Genomic DNA, 16,632 nt, shown 5'->3' with positions numbered 1-16,632 from the left:
GATCTAAACCTAGCCTCATGTCCACTTACCTGCTCGCTCACCGTATCCCCTAATGCCATTTTTATCCAGGAAAATGTCTATCTCCGTTTTGAATTTATTGAGTGTAGTAGCTTCCACAGCTCTCTGGGGCAGTAAATTCCACAGCCCCACTACCCTCTGAGTGAAGAAATTTCTCCTCATCTCAGTCCTGGAACGGCATCCCCTTATTTTAAGATTATGCCCCCAGTCCTAGTTTCACCCATCATTGGGAACATCCTCCCCGCATCCACCCGATCAAGCCCCTTCACAATCTTATGTGTTTCAATAAGATCGCCTCTCATTCTTCGGAACTCCAATGAGTAGAGTCCCAATCTACTCAACCTCTCATCATACATCAACCCACCCATCCCCGGAATTAACCTAGTGAACCTTCTCTGCACTGCCTCGAGAGCCAGTATGTCCTTTCTTAAATATGGACACCAGAACTGCACGCAGTACTCCAGGTGTGGTCTCACCAATACCCGGTACAACTGCAGTAAGACCTCCCTGTTCTTACACTCCATCCCCCTAGCAATAAAAGCCAGCATTCCATTGGCCTTCTTGACCACCTGCTGCACTTGCATACTAACTTTTTGTGTTTCCTGCACCAGGACCCTCAGATCCCTTTGCACAGAAGCACTTTACAGTTTCTCCCCATTTAGATAATAACTTGCTCTATTATTTTTCCTGCCAAAGTGCAAGACCTCACACTTGTCAGTATTATATTTCATCTGCCAAATGTCTGCCCAATCACTCAGCCTATCTATGTCCCCCAGCAGGGTTTCAATGTCCTCCGCACTCATTACACTCCCTCCCATCTTTGTGTCATCAGCAAACTTCGATACGTTGCACTTAGTCCCTTTCTCCAAATCATTAATATAGATTGTAAAGAGTTGGGGTCCCAACACCAACCCCTGCGGAACACCACTAGTCACCAACTGCCAGTCTGAGAATAAACCATTTATCCCAACTCTCTGTTTTCTGTTAGAAAGCCAATCCTCCACCCATGCCAGAATATTATCCCCAATCCCATGATTTTTTACTTTAAGTAATAATCTTTGGTGTGGCACCTTGTCAAATGCCTTTTGGAAGTCCAAATACACCACATCCACTGGTTCCCCTTTATCTATCCTAAATGTTATGTCCTCAAAGAACTCCAACAAATTTGTCAAACATGACTTCCCTTTTGTAAAGCCATGCTGACTTTGTCCTATTAAGCTATGTTTATCCAAATACCCTGATACTGTTTCCTTAATTATCAGTTCCAACATTTTGCCAACCACAGATGTTAGTCTAACTGGCCTATAATTCCCTTGCCCCTTTTAAATAAAGGAGTTACATTAGCACTTTTCCAATCTGCTGGGACCATTGCCGAGTCCAGCGAGTTTTGAAAAATTATCACTAATGCATCCACAATCCCGACCGCCACTTCCCTTAAGACCCTAGGATGCAAGCCATCCGGTCCAGGGGATTTATCCACCTTCAGTCCCATTAATTTATCAAGTACCATTTCCTTGGTGATTTGAATCGTAGTTAGCTTCTCTCCCCCTAGAGCCCCCTGTTTATCCAGTGTTGGGATATTTTGAGTGTCCTCTACTGTAAAAACTGATACAAAATATTTGTTCAGCATTTCCGCCATCTCCATGTCCCCTACCATTAATTTCCCGCTCTCATCTTCTAGGGGACCAACATTTACTTTAGCCACCCTTTTTCTTTTTATGTAACTATAAAAACTCTTACTATCTGCTTTTATGTTTTTTGCCAATTTACTTTCATAATCTATCTTCCCCTTCTTAATCAATCTTTTTGTTATTTGCTGCTGATCTTTAAAAGCTTCTTGATCTTCAATCTTCCCACTAGATTTAGCTACCTTATATAACTTTCTTTTTAGTTGTATACTTTGCTTTATTTCTTTACTTAGCCACGGATAACTATTTTTTCTTTTACATCCTTTTTTTTCAGTGGAATATATTTTTCTTGATAGTGTAAAATAACTCCTTAAATATACACCACTGATCAAGTACCGATCTACCCTTTAATCTATTTTCCCAATCCATCTTAAGCAATTCCGCTCTCATACCATCATAGTCTCCTTTATTTAGGCTCAGTACGCTTGTTTGAGATCCAACCCTCTCATCCTCTAATTGAATATGGAATTCGACCATGTTATGGTCACTCATTCCAAGGGGATCCTTTACTAGGACATTTTTTATTAGTCCTGTCTCATTACACAGGACCAGATCTAAGACTGCTTGGCCCCTTGTCGGCTCAGTAACGTATTGTTTAAGGAACCCATCCCGAATACACGCAATAAACTCTTCTTCAAGGCTGCCGTGTCCGACTTGATTAGTCCAGTCAATATTAAAGTTAAAATCCCCCATAATTATAGCTGTTCCCTTATTACAAGCCCCAACTATTTCCTGATTTATGCTCCGACCAACTGAGTTACAGCTGTTTGGAGGTCTATAAACTACTCCCACCACTGCTTTTTTCCCTTTACTATTTCTTATTTCTACCCAAATTGTTTCGTTATCCTGATCCTTTGAGCCAAGATCATTTTGCTTTTTTTGCTTTATTTTAACGTGGGTCCACAGCCACAACCTCTTCACCAGTGCAGGATGAAGGAAGAGGCAACATGATAATGCAGCGGGTAGCATAACGCAGTTACAGTGCCTGTGACCCCGGCTCAGTTCCCACCCGTTTGTACGTTCTCCCCAGGACCAAGTGGGATACCTCCGGTTCCTCCCACATTCCCAAGGCACACAGGTCACACGGGTGCAATTGGGCAGAGTGGGTCAGATGGGCCTGCTACTGTGGCGTATCCCTAAATAAAATAAATTAAAATATAAAATAAAGAGACGGAGAGTGTCCTTGCCAGGGGTCAGTGATTGTCTGGGAACAAAGCTCCATCAGGCCCATCCAGCAGCATGTTCATATGTTACAGCGGCTTCTATGGGGGGGGTCAACCAAAGGTGTTATTGTCTTTTTTAAATGAATACTTTACAATCGCAAGCTCCTGCCGGTCACAAAGAATTAAAGTAGTATTGCAGGTCAGCGAGTTGCTCGTTGGCGGCGAAGCAGAAGGAGCTGGACGAGTGTGGATTGTGTTGTTGCCTGCGCCGGAGGAGTCAGTACGTGAAGAAGGTTTGCAGCATAACAGCAAGTGATCGTCCTAGTCACTTTTCTCGTGATCGCAAGACTCTGTTCGACATTGTTATTGCGGGATGCTGCAAGTCTGATTCACTGATTTATTGGTGGATGGCAGGAGAGCGGCGTGGCCTCCGTCATAGCGAGGAATAGGGCTCAAGCCGCAGTGTCCCCGGTTTACAGCCGCCTAGGAGAGGAGAGGAGCATCGGAGTTGGTGTGCTCCACCCGAGACAGTGTGGAGCAGCGAGAAAGCTGGGGCCAGTGCTGCCCCCCAGTGTTCACTCAGCAGAAGACAGGCTGTATTGTGTTCAACTGCAATATTCATAAACTCAGGGTCTTGGACTATACATTTTTGTGTGACTGTTTTTTACTGATATCTAACATGTGCTTGCTATTTTATATGTGCCTTGTGCTGTGTGTCAATGTTGGTACTGTGTTTTACACTTTGATCCTGGAGTAACACTGTTTCATTTGGCTGTAGTATAACGCCAATTAAACTTGAACTTGAATTTAAACATACTCATCATAAATGGTCAATGTGATCTGCTCGCTCTGAGACCAGGGCGTCCAAGGATCCATTCCTGGTTCTCTCTGCCCATGGAGCAAAGGCCCCAGTGTCCATGAAACTTTTATCTTCAGTTTTGGACTGGGGGCTAGTAGCAGGGTGGTGGAGTGTACCTCCACTTCTCGCGGTTTGGGGCTCATCACTGGTGATCTCCCTCCTTGACTAGAAGAGGTGGCATCTCCTTCCCCTTGAGGGAGGAGGACCTGGATGCTGATCTCCTATCCTCCCTGGGAAGGCCTGAGGCTTCAGCCAGTGTCAGATGGAAGTCAGCAGAACTAAGGTTTTCTTATCCTCAACAGTTACATCCTGAGGACCCAACACTATTTCACATTTTCTTCCAAGAGGGAAAGATGTGGTAGGGCAGTGAGGAGTGCAGTACAACAGAGGGATCTGCAAATAGACCCATAATTTCCTGGAAAGTAGTGTCACAGGTAGATAGGATTGTAAAGGGAGCTTTTGGCATATTGACCTTTATAAGTTGAGTACAGGGGTTGGGATGGTAAGGCATTGGTGAGACCTAATTTGGAGTGGTAGAGTCATATAAAAGTACAGCACAGAAACAGGCCTTTCTGTCCATCTAGTGCATGCCAAACCATTTAAACTGCCTAGCCCCATCAACTGGCACAGGAACCATAGCCCTCCATACCCCTCCCATCCAAACTTCTCTTAAATGTTGGAATCAAAATCATATCCACCACTTGCGCTGGCACTCTCATGGCCCTCCGAGTGAAGAAGTTTCCCCTTAAACATTTCACCTTTCACCCTTAACCCATGACCTCTGGTTGTAGTCTCACCCAACCTCAGTGGAAAAAGCCTGCTTACATTTACCTTATCTATACCCCTCATAATTTTATATACGTCTATTAAATTTCCCTTCAAATATCTATGTTCTAGGGAATTAACTCCTAACCTATTCAACCTTTCCCTATAACTCAGGTCCTCAAGTCCCAGCAACGTCCTTGTAAATTTTCTCTGTGCTCTTTCAATCTTATTTACATCTTTCCTGTAGGTAGGTGACCAAAACTACACACAATACTGCAAATTAGGCCTCACTGATGTCCTTTACAACTTCAACATAACATCACAACTCCTGCTCTCAATACTTTCATCTACGAAGGCCAGTGTTCTTTACGACCCTATCTACCTAAGATGCCACTGTCAATGGATTATGGACCAGTATTCCCAGATCCTTTTGTTCTACTGCACTCCTATGTACCCGATCACTCACTGTGTAAGACCTACTCTGGTTGGTCCTTCCAAAGTGCTGCACCTCATACTTGTCTGCATTAAATTCCATTTTCCATTTCTCAGCCCATTTTTCCAGCCTGTTCAGATCCCTCTGCAAGCTCTGATAGTCTTCTTCACTGTCCACTGCACTCCCAATCTTGGTGTCATCTGCAAATTTGCTGATCCAGTTGACCACATTATCATCCAGATCGTTGATATACAAATGTTTGTAGATGATAAACAACAATGGACCCAGCACCGATTCCTGCAGCACGCCATTAGTCACAGACCTTCAGTCAGAGAGGCAACCATCTACCACCGCTCTCTGGCTTCTCCCGCCAAGCCAACTTCTAACCCAATTTACTATCTCATCTTGAAGGTCAAGCGACTGAACCTTCTTGACCAACCTGTTATGTGTGACCTTGTCAAATGCTTTGCTGAAGTCCATGTAAACAGCATCTGCTGCCTTGCCTTCATCATCTTTCCTAGTAGCATCCTCGAAAAACTCCGTAAGATTGGTTAGACATGACCTATCACGCACAAATCCGTGTTGACAACCCTAATCAATCCCTGTCTCTCCAAATACTCAGATATATCTGGACTCTTAGAATACCTTCCAATAACGTTTCCACTACTGATGTCAGGCTCACCAGCCTATAATTTCCTGGTTTATTTTCAGAGCCTTTCAATAACAGTGAAACAAAATTCGTAATCCTCCAATCCTCCGGTATCTTACCTGTCGCTAAAGTTGATTTAAATATCTCTGCTAGGGCCTCTGCAGTTTCCGCATTAACCTCCCACAGGGTCCAAGGGATTTATGTATCCTAATTTGCCTCCAAACAGCAAACACCTCCTCCTCCTCTGTAATGACCCCGCTGCTTTTTGCCTCACAGAATGGACTCTATGTCCGTCTCCCGAATAAATCATCATCAACATCATTATGTGCCGTGTTGTATGACGTGGACAGTGCTGGTCTTGACTATGATTGTTCTTGGAAAATTCTTCTACAGAACTGGTTTGCCATTGCCTTCTTCTGGGCAGTGTCTTTACAAGACGGGTGACCCCAGCCATTTTCAATACTCTTCAGTGATTGTCTGCCTGGCGTCAGTGATCGCATAACCAGGACTTGTGATATGCACCGGCTGCTCATACGACCATCCACCACCTGCTCCCATGGTTTCACGTGACCCTGATCGGGGGGGGCTGAGCAGGTGCGACACCTTGCCCAAGGGTGACCTATTTCCATTGGTAGAGATGTATCTCCATCCCGCCACCCTCCCGAGTAAATACATGCAAAATAAAAGGGAAAAATCCATTTAAGATATGCCCCATCTCTTTTGGCTCCACACATGCATTACCACCCTGATCTTCCAGAGGAGCAATTTTGTCCCTTGCAATCTTTTTGATCTTAATATATTGGTAGAATCTCATAGGATTCTCCTCCACCTTGTCTGCTAGAGCAACTTCATACCTTCTTAATTTGGCCCTCCTGATTTCTTTCTTAAGCATTCTCCTGCATTTCTTGCACTCCATTAGTATCTCATTTGTTCCTACCTTCCTATTCCTGCTATCCTCAAAAACCAAGGCTCCCTAAACCTGTTATGCCTTTTATTCTGACAGGCACGTACAAGCTTTGTACTCTCAAAGTTCACTTTTGAAGGCTTCCCATTTATCTAGTCCATGTTTGCCAGAAAACAGTCTGTCCCAGTCCACAGCTGCCAGATCCTTTTCTCATTTTAGAATCTCAACCCAAGGACCAGACCTATCCTTTTCCATAATTACCTTGAAACCAACGGCATTATGCAGAGTGTTCCCCTACGTACTTATTGTGTGCAATCCTTGTCACCTACCTACAGAAAAGTTATCAATAGGGTGCCTATTGAGCCCAGAGTCCGTCAATTGTTGAAGCAATACCTACAACGTCTGTAAGCCCCTCTCACATTCCCCCTCGCCACCATCGTACGGAGTCTTGATGAGACCACACCTACAGTATCATCTACAGTTTTGTTCTCACACTGACTCTCCCATTCCCCCACCCAGGCTCGGGCTAATCTTCTCATGGTTTTACCAGAGAGTCACAAACCCTGCAAAGTTCACGTGATTCCTGCATCCTGAGGTTTGGCCTGCTCTGCATGGTTCAGTGCCAACAGCAAATTGATGGTTTACTCTTTGTTGTTGATGAATTAGCATGTACAGCACAGGCCCTTCAGCCCACAATGGCTGTGCCAAATTAAACTAATCTCTGATGCCTGTAGATAATCCGTAACCTTCTATTCCCTACATATCCATGTGTCTAGGAATCTTTTAAAAACCACTCTCATTGAAGCTTCCACTGTATCTGGTCACCCTACAGTAGGAAGGATGTGGAAGATTTGGAGAGGATGCAGAAGAGGTTTACAGGGATACTGCCTGCATATTGACTTCAGGAGACTCCACCACATCACCATGATTCTACAGTTAGCACTATTTCAACACTCATATTCCTGGGCAGCAATATTCTGCAGGATCTCATGTGGGAGAACCACATTTCCTTCATTAACAAACAGAGGATGTATTCCTTGCAGCAGTTAATATAAAATTTCATAGTCCCCAGAACACGCCGGTGTGATTCTACGCTGCCATCATAGAGAGCGTCCTCACATCAGCCATTACTGTCTGGTTTGGTACAGCGTCCTCTCACCGTGTACAAAAACTACAGCGAGCAGTCAGGTCTGCAGAAAGGGTCATTGGCTGCAGTCTACCATCGCGGCGGGGGGGGGGGGGGGGTTGCACATGTTCAGGGCAAAGGAGAGGGCAAGAAATATCATTGCAGACCCTACCCACCCAGCAAACAACCATTTCCAAAAGCTCCCTTCTCGAAAGTGCTATGGAGCTATTAAAACAAAAACCTCTCACCATCTTTCTTCCCTGACACAGTTAATCTGACAAACCATTCTAGTTAGCTCCACTAACCCTTGTCACAGCACCGTACAGCAAACACTTCGAACTACTTACTATAATGTTGTGTACATTGCAAATACATGCTGGTATTTATGTTTTTATTCCATATATGCACTTTAACCTCTAAGTTTATTTTTATATAATTCTTTATTCTTTATGCTGTTGTTGTTGCATGTCTGGAACAGTCTTGGAAAGTAGGAAGTTAGCAAATGTGTCACTGTTATGTAGGAATGCAGGAAAAGTTAAGAAAAACTGGAATGAAAGACCAGTTGGTTTGATACCTGTTATCAGTCAAATGTTGGAACTTATCTTTGAGACTGTAGACTCTGAGAAAATCATAATACACTCTTGCCACATTTATAGTATCTTTTGAGGTGAAGACAGCCACACAATAAATGTTTACAGCTACAAGTGTTTCTTTAATTTCCATTGTAATTGTTCCTTTCATTCTGTCATCGTCTATACAGAATCCACATTTATTCCTGATACCATACGCCCTCCTTTTTGTATTGGTTTACAAACTCCTACAACCTAATGTCATGTTTCTTGTGAATTTGCTCTCTATCTTTTGAAAATCTGTTTTTGTTAGTACAGTAAGACCTCATGTTATGAAATTGATGTGTTCCTGAAAACATCTGACTTTGCAAAATTTTGTTATGAAAGGCTATTTATATAAAGACTCAAAAATAACTAATATTATGGACATTTAAGAAACTTAAATGGACGAAAGAAAAATGGAGGGCTATGGAGGAGGGATTTTAGAGTATTTTCAAAGGTCAGCACAACATTGTGGGCCAAAGGGCTGTACTGTGCGCTGTAATGGTCTATGTTTTATTACAAGGAAGGCAATGTCAACTGGGAGGATCTGAATTAATACCATTGAATGGCCCATGAGACAGGTAAACAAATATTGGGTCCACAGTGTTTAAGCATCTAGTGTTTGTTTACCCTGAAATTGTTGAACTTCCGTTTTGATTTTTTTGTTCATTTTGTAACAAAAAAGAGGTTCCTGTATAGTCTGAGGTAATTATTCATATAGCCTTCTATTTTGAGGTATTAAGTCACAGCACTCAAAGAGGCCCTTCAGCCCACCAGGCCTTGCCAACCACCAACTACCCCTGTTTACATTAATCTTATCTTTACCCACTTTATTTTTCCCAGATTCCCACCAATTCCTGAGATTCTACCTCTCACCTACACTCTTGGGATAATTTACAAAGACTAATTAACTTAACAACCCTGCGTCTTTGGGACGTGGGAGGAATCCTAACACGCCTATTTACGTCCTTCATTAATTAGTAACATTTTCTTTCTCAATGAATGCATGCTTGTTGAAAATTTGAGACATTCCTTTAATCAAGAACCAGAGGACATGGGATTTGAAAGGGTTCTGGGGGGAAAGTCCACACAAGGATTATGGAACGAGCTGCCTGTGGAAAAGGTAAGTGCAAATGCATTATTTAATGGACACTTGGACAGGGACATGGATAGGAAAGGTCAAAACACAGGCAAGTGATACCAGCTGAGGTGGAGATCTTGGTCCAGGGGTTCCCAACCATTTTTACACCATGGATCCCTACATTGAACAGAGAGGCCCGAGGACCCCAGGTGGGGAACCCTTGTCTTGGTTGGCATAATGAGCCTGTACCTGCGCTGTGTGACTATGCTGAACTGTTCCATATTCTCTTGGGAGACCCTTCATTCTAACCCTCCATTTTACCAGCCAATCTGCCCTTCATAAATTTTAGAATAAATCTTTATTCAAGTTTGCAGCATTAGTTTCTGCCTGCTTTTTATTTCCCTCAAATTTCTGCTTGTGAATCTGTGCAAAAATCCACTCTTTTTGCAAAGTCTAAGATAACTTGAACCCACGATGAAAATCAAAACACTGCAAAACTGAGCTAAAAGCAACAAAGTCTTGGGATACTCAGCAGGTTGGGCGGTAACTGTGGAGAGAGAAGCGGTATTAATGTCTCAGGTCCACAGCTCTCATTAAGTGAGAAAGAGAAGAAATAAGTTAGTTTTAAGTTGCGGAAAAGATGGAGGGTGGACAGGGCAAAGGAAGCGTTGCTGGTGGAGCAAAGCTGGGGTTGGCAGGTTTATAATGTTGTGCTGACCTTTTAACCTATTCTAAGATCAATCTAATCCAGCAGTTCCTAACCTGGAGTCCACAGACCCCTCTGTTAATGGTATTGATCCATGGCATAAAAAAATGTTGGGAACTCCTATCTAACCTTTTCCTCCTACATTACCCTCCATTTTCCCATTCTATTTAAGAGTTTTGTAAATACCCGTAGTATATCTGCCTCTACCACCACTGTTGGTACTGTGTAAAGAAGTTACCTCTGACATCTCTCCTATAGTTTGCTCTAATCACCTTAAAATTATGCCCCTTCGTCTTGGACACTTCTATCCAGGGAAAATGTCTCTGGCTAACTACCCTTATTATCTTGTACAATCTATCAAGTCACCTCTCATCTTCCTTTGCTCTAAAGAGAAAAGCCCTAGCTTGCTCAAACTACCTTTATAAGACCTGCTCTCTAGTCCAGGCAGCATCCTGGTATATTTCTTCTGCACTCTCTAAAGCTTCCACATCCTTCCTGTAATGAGACAGCCAGAACTGAACACAATATTCCTGGTGTGGTCTAACCAGGGTTTTATAGACCTGCACATTGTCTTGAGCTCAATTCACTGGAGGCCAACACGCCACAACATCTTAAAAGCCCTATCAACTTGCATAGACATAAACCCCAAGGTCCCCCTGCTCCTCCACACTGCCAAGAATCCTGCCACTAACCTGGTATTCTGTCTTCATATTCAATCTTCCAGGGTGAATTACTTCATACCTTTCCGGGTTGAACTCCACCTGCCATTACCCAGCCCAGTTCGGCATCCTATCTGTAACCTATCACAACTCTCCGCACTATCCACAATTTCAACCTCACAGAAAAACGGGAGCAGTTAGAGAGATATATCAGTCAGAGGGACATGTTGAAGCAGTGAAATGCAGCCCAAAGTTGTCCCCGAACCTGAAAGAGAAAGAAGGCAGCTGGAAATCCTAAGTGGGTTGTTCACCTGGACCAGTAATTCAACTTCCTCCCTCGACAGACGCTGCCTGGTTTGATGAGCATTTCCAGTATACTACTTTGGTTTCAAGTTTCAACAACTGCTCTGACCTGCTCTTATTAACCTAGTAACCAGACAGCCTTGTCACAGCAGAATCACCTTAGTGACCACAGCCTCACCCCGTCCGCGATGATCACCTGTTTCTCTTTCTTAAGACTTTATCAGACCCGACTGTCGTGGTTGACTCCATGATGTATGGCTCTTGAAAATCATTCTTATCCTGTAAAACCTTTTGCCAATTTGACCACCTGACCATTAAAGTCTCCCATGGTCAACTAATTAACACTTTGAGAAGTTTTTTTTTCTTATTTCATGATTGATTCTGCCTCCAGCAGGGACTGAAGAACTTCTTCCAATTCCCTGAGCCAAGATCATTCTCCTCTGCTCTCTTTCTGCTGCCTTGTATTACCAGGGTGATACAAACCACATCTGTGCCCCACCTCACTCCCCCCTCCCCACCCATGTACTTCCTTTTTCATTGTGCTGGCCTGTCTAAATGTCAGATAGAGTCACAGTTTACACAACATACAGACAGGCCATTGGGCCCAAATGGTCCATGCCAACCTGGTTGACCATCTAAGTTAGTCCCGTCTGCCATGTCGTGGCCCATATTCCTTGAAATCTTTCCCATCCACGTACCTGCCCAAGTGTTTTTTAAACATGGTAATTATATTTACCTTTACCACTTCCTGTAGCAGCTTGTTCCATATACCTATCACTGGCTGCCCTTCTCATTTTAAACCTAAAATGTGCTAGTTTTTGATTCCCTTTCCCAGGAAGAAAAAAATGTGTCTGCATTTACCTTATCTCATGATTTAAAACACCTTTATAAGGTCACCCCTCAGGTTCCTACACTCCTATGAATAAAATCCTCGCCTGTCCAACCTCTTCCTTTAACTCAGCCCTTGAGTCCTAGAAACATTCTTGTAAATCTTCTTTGCTTACTCAGTATTTTTTGCTTACTGAAGCATGGATATGTTAAGATCTCTGTAACTATTTCTGGCTAACTCTCATAATTGTTACCCAGACTGGCATAGAGTTAGAAGGAAGGAACCCTGGTTTGGTTCCCTCTTTTTAACTCTACAATGGCGATGGACAAACTTTTCATTGGGAGACTTCTTTCACACACATGAAACTTATTGACCAGGTACTGATATTCTTGGACCTATGGATGAACATACAAATGGTGGAGTTTATTAGAATGGTAGGATTTGATTTCTAATATTTCTAAGCTCTGATGAAACTGGTGACCTGAAACATTAAATGTGTTCCTATCTCCACAGATGCTGCCTGACCTGCTGAGTATCTTGAACATCTGCAATACTTGCTTTTCAAAATGTATTTATAACCTGGTTTTTGTTCAGACTGCTACCAAATAAGCAGCCAATAATCTTCCCTGTTGAAAATGCGAGATGGTACGTACAATATTTGAGATACATCTTATGGAAATGTTTGTTTGATGTTGAACTTCAATAAAAAATAAATTGCAAAAAAAAATGCAAGATGGTGTTACTTGTGGTTCTATATAATTAACCTCATGATGTTTGAAATCATTTTGATCCATTCCTGGTCCCAGTTCCCCAGCTGCAGTTATCCTGTCAGCCCACAGACGACAACTAACCCAGCACCTGCTTTCAATACACACAAAAGCTGGAGGAACTCAGCAGGCTAGGTGGTATCTATGGAAAAGAGTACAGTCAATGTACAGTCAATTGTGCTGGCCTGTCTAAATGTCAGATAGAGTCACAGTTTACACAACATACAGACAGGCCATTGGGCCCAAATGGTCCATGCCAACCTGGTTGACCATCTAAGTTAGTCCCATCTGCCATGTTGTGGCCCATATTCCTTGAAACCTTTCCCATCCACGTACCTGCCCAAGTGTTTTTTAAACACGGTAATTATACTGTACCGAAACTGGACCGAAACCCTTTGGCAGGGTAGGAGAAAAAAAACAAAGTTGAGGAGTAGATTTAAAGGGTGGGTGGTGGGGGCCGGGGGGGGGGAAGAGAAACTCAAGGTGAAACCTGAAGGAGAAGGGATGAAGTAATAGCAGGTAATAGCAGGTCTGGATAAGCACGTGATCAAAGAGTTGAAGAGCAACAGGGATCACAGAGTGGGAACAATGAGACAGGGTTTCCCTAAGTCCCATCGAAGAGAAGATTTAAACTTCTTCAGGGTAGGCATCCTTGGAAGAAACGTCACAGCGTAGTAATCAAATTACAAACAAGAGAAAATCTGCAGATGCTGGAAATCAGAGCATGTCGACTGTAGTCTTTTCAATAGAGCTACCAGGCCTGCTGAGTTCCTCCAGCATTTTGTGTGGGTTGCTTGGATTTCGAACATCTGCAGATTTTCTCTTGTTTGCCAACACCTATTTTAATGTTTACAATGGCCACTTGACAAAGGCTGAACTGTTTAAAAATTTGTGTTTACTTGATAGGTCTTATCAAAGATGTGATAACAGCACATTTGGAAAGAGGTGAAATCATCGGACAAAGTCAGCATGGATTTGTGAAAGGAAAATTATGTCTGACGAATCTTATAGAATATTTTGAAGATGTAACTAGTAGAGAGAATAGGGGAGAGCCAGTGGATGTGGTATACTTAGATTTTCAAAAGGCTTTTGACAAGGTCCCACACAGGAGATTAGCGTGCAAACTTAAAAGCACACGGTATTGGGGGTATGGTACTGATGTGGATTGAGAATTGGTTGGCAGACAGGAAGCAAAGAGTGGCAGTAAACGGGACCTTTTCAGAAAGGCAGGCAGTGACTAGTGGGGTACCGCAAGGCTCAGTGCTGGGACCCCAGTTGTTTACAATATGTATTAATGATTTAGACGAGGGAATTAAACGTAGCAGCTCCAAGTTTACGGATGACACGAAGCTGGGCGGCGGTGTTAGCTGTGAGGAGGATGCTAAGAGGATGCAGGGTGACTTGGATAGGTTAGGTGAGTGGGCAAATTCATGGCAGATGCAATTTAATGTGGATAAATGTGAGGTTATCCACTTTGGTTGCAAGAACAGGAAAACAGATTATTATCTGAACGGTGGCCGATTAGGAAAAGGAGAAATATAACGAGACCTGGGTGTCATTGTACACCAGTCATTGAAAGTGGGCATGCAGGTACAGCAGGCAGTGAAAAAGGCAAATGGTATGTTGGCATTCATAGCAAAAGGATTCGAGTACAAGAGCAGGGAGGTTCTACTGCAGTTGTACAAGGCCTTGGTGAGACCGCACCTAGAATATCATGTGCAGTTTTGGTCCCCTAATCTGAGGAAAGACATTCTTGCCATAGAGTGAGTACAGAGAAGGTTCACCAGATTGATTCCTGGGATGGCAGGACTTTCATACGAAGAAAGACTGGATCGACTAGGCTTATACTCACTGGAATTTAGAAGATTGAGGGGGGATCTTATTGAAACGTATAAAATTCTAAAGGTATTGGACAGGCTAGATGCAGGAAGATTGTTTCTGATGTTGGGGAAGTCCAGAATGAGGGGTCACAGTTTAAGGATAACGGGGAAGCCTTTTAGGACCGAGATGAGGAAAAACTTCTTCACACAGAGAGTGGTAAATCTGTGGAATTCTCTGCCACAGGAAACAGTTGAGGCCGGTTCATTGGCTATATTTAAGAGGAAGTTAGATATGGCCCTTGTGGCTAAAGGGATCGGGGGTATGGAGAGAAAGCAGGTACAGGGTTCTGAGTTGGATGATCAGCCATGATCATACTGAATGGCGGTGCAGGCTCGAAGGGCCGAATGGCCTACTCCTGCACCTATTTTCTATGTTTCTATAGTGTTTCCCATCCCCAATTTCCACATTCCTGGCTCCCATTTTCCTCACTCCCCTTCCTATCTGCACAAACCCTGATTCTGAAAACCCTGGTTCTGTTTTTCAGTGAGTTACAGTGGTCACTGGAAGTGATTTACAATGGTCAGTGGAAGTATCAGTGAGTTACAGTGGCTAATGGAATTATTAATGAGTTACAGCGGCCAGTGGAATTATTAGTGACTTACAGCGGCCAGTGGAAGTATTAGTGATTTACAGTGATCAATGGAAGTATTGGGGAACACCAAACTCAAAGAGAGATACTACTGGACTTAAAGGGAATCAGACAGGATGAAGAGATCATTACTCCCCAACGCCATTTGGCTCTACAATTCGACCACCAGGGGCAAGACATGTTAAGTGCCAGGGTTAGGACTGAGCTTAAGTTACCACTCAATGCACTTTAGTAAACTATTTAAGAACTTTTTAAAAGCTATTTATTAATGCTTTTTGGGAGGGTGATTTTAGATGCATATCATATTTATACTGAGTTAAATACTGTATGTAATTAGTTTTGCTACAATAAGTGTATGGGACACTGGAAAAATGTTGAATTTCCCCTTGGGGATGAATAAAGTATCTATCTATCTATCTAAAGGGGGCCACTCAGCCCGTTGGGTCTGTACAGTCCCATCAGTCCCATTTGTCCACTCTTTCTCCAGAATCTTTTGTGAACATCCAATTCCCTTTCAGTTGTTCTGATCCGCTTTCCAGCCTCCTTTTGCCAGTGAGTTCTGGACCATGACCAGTTGGTGTATTTTCATCCTGTACTTTTGGCCTCCAAACCTGCCCCTCTTAGGCACTGCAGCAGCCGAGGGAGGGTCTCTCTCACTGTAATCCTGCTCCCTTCAATACAGAAATTCCAGCACAACACAAGGAGCCTCTCAAGCTCGCCAGCGTAATTGCTGGGAATACGGGAGACTGGGATTGGTAATTGCAATTTATCTTTAATTGTTCTCCACACTTGTAATTTTCAACATCTGTCTCACTCCAGAAGCTCCACAGTGTGAATGATGATGTTGATCAGTAAAGTGAAGGAGCTGCTGATTAAGCTCATGAAGCAGGGTGGATTACACACGTGCTGAGGGAGATGGTCGGGAATGTTGGATTGGGGTGTAGATCGTTCATTTTTCTTGTAGCTTAATTTGCTTGTACTTTTATATAATCAGGCTCCTGAACCAGTGTAGATAACTTCACTCATCTTAACTTGGAACTGGTTCTACAACCAGCACCCTCACTTTCAAGGATGCCACAAGTCATGTTCTCAGTGTTACTTACTTATTTATTTTGAAATTTGCAGTGTGTCTTCTACACGTTGGCAGTTTGTCAGTCTTTGTGTAGTTTTTCATTGATTCTATTGTATTTCTCTGTTCTACTGTGAATGCCCACAAGAAAATGAATCTCGGGGTAGTGTATGATGACTTTGATTATAAATTTACTTTGAACTATAAACAATACACATGTAATTGTTCAGTGAATTTCCAGTAATTACAGTACAGTTGGGTTCGTACTTTTCTGGAAACTGGCGGGTGTTATGAACCTGGCTATTTCATACGTTTATTGTTATATCACTGGAATTTTGTTATCGCGAGTTTGAACATGAAATGCCCACAACTGCTTTTTCCTTTGTTCCTTTCCTTATTCTCCTCTTTCTTGTTTCTTTTCTGGTCTTGTAACACTTACAAAACAATCGTAAGCAACACGTTTCACGCCTCGTGCTCGAATTCCAGAGGGCTTTTGGATTGCAAAAGCATCAAGATCCAACAAGTTCCTCGG

At 43.0% G+C, this 16,632-nt stretch overlaps 1 protein-coding gene across 1 annotated transcript in view; it reads right to left on the bottom strand.

The window, feature by feature from the left end:
* Positions 1–16,632, bottom strand: part of LOC132377987 (protein SSUH2 homolog) — a 75,941-nt gene that overhangs the window by 56,651 nt on the left and 2,658 nt on the right. The window lies entirely within an intron of this gene.

The sequence above is a fragment of the Hypanus sabinus genome, chromosome 19 (genome assembly GCF_030144855.1).
Source record: "Hypanus sabinus isolate sHypSab1 chromosome 19, sHypSab1.hap1, whole genome shotgun sequence".
NCBI lineage: Eukaryota > Metazoa > Chordata > Chondrichthyes > Myliobatiformes > Dasyatidae > Hypanus > Hypanus sabinus.
The sequence above is the reverse complement of the archived record's forward strand: the minus strand, read 5'-3'. Positions and strand labels throughout refer to the sequence as shown.